Source organism: Lactuca serriola, chromosome 7 (assembly GCF_051521515.1).
Source record: "Lactuca serriola cultivar US96UC23 chromosome 7, Lser_US96UC23_V15, whole genome shotgun sequence".
Lineage (NCBI taxonomy): Eukaryota > Viridiplantae > Streptophyta > Magnoliopsida > Asterales > Asteraceae > Lactuca > Lactuca serriola.
The window spans coordinates 15,480,099-15,484,227 of NC_136414.1; the positions used below are offsets into that span (position 1 = coordinate 15,480,099).

General features: G+C 37.0%; 1 long non-coding RNA gene across 1 annotated transcript; it reads left to right on the forward strand.

Annotated features, from left to right (window-relative positions):
• The first annotated feature begins 2,138 nt into the window (after window positions 1–2,138).
• LOC145060959 (uncharacterized) lies at window positions 2,139–3,263 on the forward strand. Its single transcript, XR_013687070.1, has 2 exons — window positions 2,139–2,344; window positions 3,085–3,263. It is a non-coding gene; the product is annotated as an uncharacterized LOC145060959 (long non-coding RNA).
• Window positions 3,264–4,129: the final 866 nt, after the last annotated feature.

The following is a 4,129-nucleotide window of genomic DNA, read 5'->3' on the forward strand; positions in this document are numbered from 1 at the left end:
AACTCATTAAGAGTTGGCTTACAATTTTAGTTTTGTTTCAGGTATGTCGAAGGACCGTGGTAAGGCGAAGGCGTGACCATACACATCCTTGGTTTCATGTTGTTGATCTTTGGAGACTCTAATTTTAAATAGTGTTTTGTAAACAATGGTTTTGTAAACACTTCTTTTAGTAAATGGGTTGTTTTGAAAAGTTTAAATTTGTTACGATTTTTAAGATGTTACAACACTAGGTATCATGGTTTACTAGAATAGTAGGGTCTTGTTTGTTACTTGATGCTTACATGTTTTGTTGGGCGAGGCCCGTTAGGAGGAACATAAATACCAATGTACCAATATACTTTTGTTAGGTGAGTAGTGTCAAGTATTTTTATCTCTAATTTCGATCTTTGTAAGCATTGGTGCCCTAACCCTCTACCCAGATTCCTTTCTACTGATTCTAGACATCCCTGACTCCAACTCTAATTCCAATAAAAAAAATACTCCTAAAGCATGCATGTATCTACTAAGTCATCTGTTGTTTAATGTTTTTTTTCATCTAATGTCTGTTACAGGAGGAATTGTCATTAAAAAGGTTCCTTTGCTTCAAGATTATTACCCTTACATCTTCCTATATAGACAGATCTTTACCAATATTTGGTTTTAGAGTAGCTTTCACTGAAGTCCATCCCATCGTTTCTAGTGATTTCAATAAACCCAATGAACACATTAAAGAAATTGTATCAAATGTATCTCCACCCAAAAAATAGTTGCATATAGTCCCAATCAGAAGCATCTATACAACAAAAACCAGTTACGAAAGTGAGACATTGAAGAATCTAATTAACATTATTAGTGATGCAACTGGAAAAGGTTGACCTTTGTCACACCTACATATGTTGTCCTTACAAAAGTTTTGATATTAAAATTTATATCTTTATCAAATATCAACAGACTCATATACATTTCAATTTCATTTATGTGTTGTCTGTTAATTGTCATTCACTATGCAGATTATTATTAAAAATGGATACACCAAACTTATATTGCGCTCATTGTAACGCCTGTGTTTCTGGGATTGCCATTTTTAGCAATGTAATAGTCTAGGTTAACCTTTGTAACCCCAATTTGAAATAATAAAAAAATGTATTATTTGTGAATTATGTGAATTATGTGATTTATGTGTTTATTTTCTTAATTATTATAATTTAATGAATTAAGAATAAAATAAGCGTCAAAATTAAAGTGTGAGATAAGCCCGATATCTTTGCATAAAGATGTAGTGGTTGAAACAAGGATTCCGGAGATATAAGGAATGCCAAAATCTGAGTTATAACAAAGAAGTTATGACATGTCGAAGTTTCGCGACGGAACCGGCACGACGTCGAGTGATGTAAAATATGAATTTAAGATAGAGCGATATTTAGCCTTAGAGATCTAAACGAAAGTCGTAGATTTCGTTAAACCGAGAGTGTGCATAAAAAGAACGCCCAGATCTGACTTCGTATGAGGAAGTTATGATTTTCTGAAGTTTCGACGTGGCAGTATGCAGCCCGAATACTCGATTTGAGATCGAGCAATTTCTAGCCGAAACAATCTAAATGAGAATCGAAGATCTCGTTGTTAGTAGCGAAACGATGAAAGGATAAGCGAGAACGGACGTCGGACGAAGAAGTTACGATTTTATAACGAAGTTTTCCTGTCCGAGCCTTCTAAAAATAATTAATAAAAATAAAAGTCAAAATTAGGAACGGAGTCTAAACGAAAGTTGTAAAGCGTAGTCTCACCTTCGCGTGGATATAAAGAACGTCGAAAACGGAGTTCGTATGAAGGAGATATGAATTTTTGAAGTTTATTAAATATTTAATATTTATTTTTATCTCTGATATTATCCGAAGAAGGATGAGGCGGTCTATTCGAAGTACGCAGCGCGTACTGCTGTACGCCTCGCGTACAGCGTAGGGCACTCGAGTTCTACGGAGTAGTGAGTCGTATGCAGTGACGTAAGGGGACCGATGACGTAAGCGCTGACGACCACCGAGGCGTACGCCCCGCATAGCTTCGTACGCCTCGCGTACGTGCGAGGGTTCAGCACCTATAAAAGGAGGTCCGAAGCAGCCGAGTTTTATTTTACAAATTCTTCATCTTCTCTCATCTTTTGCCTCGTTTTGCGTGCCGATTATACCCCGAAGCCCCGGTATTATTCCCGAGCCCCGAAGCGAGATCCGAAGCCCCGAGAATCCCGAAGAGCGTTATTCCCGAGCCGAAGCCCTGCCCGCGAGGAGCCGGTTCTTGTGAAGATCTTCCAGATCTACGGAGAGACGCTACTTCTATAAGCCGTAGTACTGTCGGATCATCTTCTGATCAAGTGAGTGTATAGTCCCTTTTCAATACGCGATATTATACAAGTAATTTTTAAACATATTTAAGAATACGGGATGTGAGTGTGTAGTTATTTTCTCTCCAACGCAATATTATGAAGTATTTAATATAAAATACGTGCTACGTGTATATATTTTGTGGTTATATGTGTGAAGGTATATTCTCTATGAAATACGTGTTATGTGTGTATGCCTCATCTGTTATGTGGAATATGTATTGATTAAAGCATGTTATACAGGTTTTTAAACAGTGTATAAAAAATGTATATTTTTATCTACTAATATGTTGGGTAGAACATGGGTAGATAATTGGTGTGTAATAAACAGATGAGAGGCCTCGGTGTTATTGGTGTTATTCTAGTCATTCAGCAGAGTATGGATGACGACCACAGACTATTCTAGACTGTCCTGTGGAACACTAGCAGGCTCATTACCTGTAGGTGTCGTGAACGACGTGTTCACCGGTGTACTCTATCCCCCACATGGTTGCCTTTAGGACACTTATTGTTGAGGAAGCCCCTCTGCAGTAATGTCCGTCCCGATGAAAATCCTGAAATAAGTTCCTTATAATAGACGTTATTTTTAGGAACGTAAGGTGAGGATAACGGGAATGGGTAATCGGGTTTATTGTTGATTGTTGTAATTAAATATAATTATTGTGGGTTTGAAAACCCTATATGCTCACCAGGCTCCCAAGCCTGACCCACTCAGTTGATTTGTATTACAGGAAGTGGCGCAAGAGCTTAAGATGGGCGAATCATCAAGTTGTTTTTGTTTACAAGTCTGTATATGTATATATTTGTTGAACGACTTGTAATGTTATCGTTTATGCTTTGTGATCTGTATCGGAACATGACATCCCGACTTTTGATTATGAAATGAAATCATATGAAATGTTTTGATAAATATCTATTTTATCATGTTTTGTTTTTGGGAACAAATTCTGCATATCTTTTAAAAATCAAATGGATTTACTCTGAAAATGTTTTAAAAAGCATAAATGAAACCGGTCTTTTCTAGCCGAGATTTTGGGGATGTCACACTCATACACATCCATGATGACTTGCCATGTACTTGCAACCGTAGTAAAAATGGGGTTTTTTTTCAAATTTTGTTGGTTTCTGATTTTTGATAATTTCCATGATAAGGCTAAGTGCAAGCATTAGCAGCTCTTTTTCACGAAAGACTGTCCTAAGAGCAAAAAATATCTTGTTCTCAGTAGGTTTGTAAAACAAGTATATAAAAGAATCTCTGGAATAAGCAATGAAGTAACACCTTTCGGATACGGGTTCAAGTTTTTTGTGCGCGTCTCGATGAACGAAATCCTCACAACCCCAAACCTTAATTCGTGCAAGAGAGGGATGAGTCGTTTTCCACATTTCTAATGGTGTTTTCTCAACCTTCTTAGTTGGTACAAGGTTTAGAATGTAAGCGGAAATTTCTAGATCATAACCCATAAACTAATTGGATGTGTAGCACGAGTCATCATAGAACGAACCATGTCTAGCAAGGTTTGATTTCTCCTCTCACACACGCCATTGTGGCGTGATGTTCTTAGTGGAGCTAGTTGCGAGACAATATTACAACTTCTAAGATGATCGTAGAATTCATCACTAAGATACTCTCCGCCCATATCAGAACGAAGTATCTTGATTTTCTTGCCCAGTTGGTTCTCAACTTCACTTTGGAACTTCATGAATACATCAAATGTCTCAGACTTATGTTTAATCAGATAAACTTACCCATATCTACTAAAATCATCATTAAATGTG